The sequence below is a fragment of the Epinephelus moara genome, chromosome 16 (genome assembly GCF_006386435.1).
Source record: "Epinephelus moara isolate mb chromosome 16, YSFRI_EMoa_1.0, whole genome shotgun sequence".
Taxonomy (NCBI): domain Eukaryota; kingdom Metazoa; phylum Chordata; class Actinopteri; order Perciformes; family Serranidae; genus Epinephelus; species Epinephelus moara.
In genome coordinates, this window is record NC_065521.1 from 38,062,694 (window position 1) to 38,063,570 (window position 877).

Sequence of the window (877 nt, forward strand, 5' to 3'; positions counted from 1 at the left end):
GAGACTGTATGTAAACGTTAAATTTCCTGTGAAAACAGAAGTGTATTTTGAAAGAAGACAATGCATGTAACAGGCAGAACTTGACACGGTGTCCCAGAACGTCAACAACCAACGCACCCAGGGTACCTTTCACGTTGAATCTGGACGTGGAAAGTCCATGACCAGACGCTGATATGTGACGAGATCGGAGTGAGAATGTGTTGGATTGTATTTCCCATCTTTGCTGAGCAACAGTTTTGTGTGAAAGGAACTAAAGGCTCCAAATATAGACCTGTTGATTCAAGTGATTTAAGCAAATAATAGCAATAGTTTTACATGACTTGTACAGTGTTCACACGTCTGCTGTCGCCTTATTGTATTTTGTATGCTTGCTTACAACCCTTCAGACAATTTGTGGCCCTGGGCACAGATATGCAAAAGGCCCCACCACCTTTTCTATGTAGGAGTGAGACACACAGATTTGTGGTGTTGGGATTCACAGGACCACAGATGGTTTATCATTTGGTAAAATCATCACTGGACAATTTAAAGGCTTTTTCCTCTGCATGCTCTTTGTCTTCAAACAAAGAGGGCTATGCGACACCCATCTCCACAGGAGGTCTCACCTCACACCTCAGTGAGACTCAAGTCCCAAAACTTGATTGGACAAGACCTTTTACAGTGACATGTGACTCTGTGATGTCACAGGCATCTGTACAAGGTTTGCTCCCTTCAGATCTTTCTTGCTCTTCTTGCCCTGGAGCTTCAGCAGCTCCCACCTCCCTTTTCCGGGTGGGCCTGGAACAGCAGAGGCCCAAACCCTGGCTCCATAGCCCAAACCACTAAAGGGAGGGCAATTGATCACAGACTCTGTTGCAAACACAAGGTTTGCAACTAG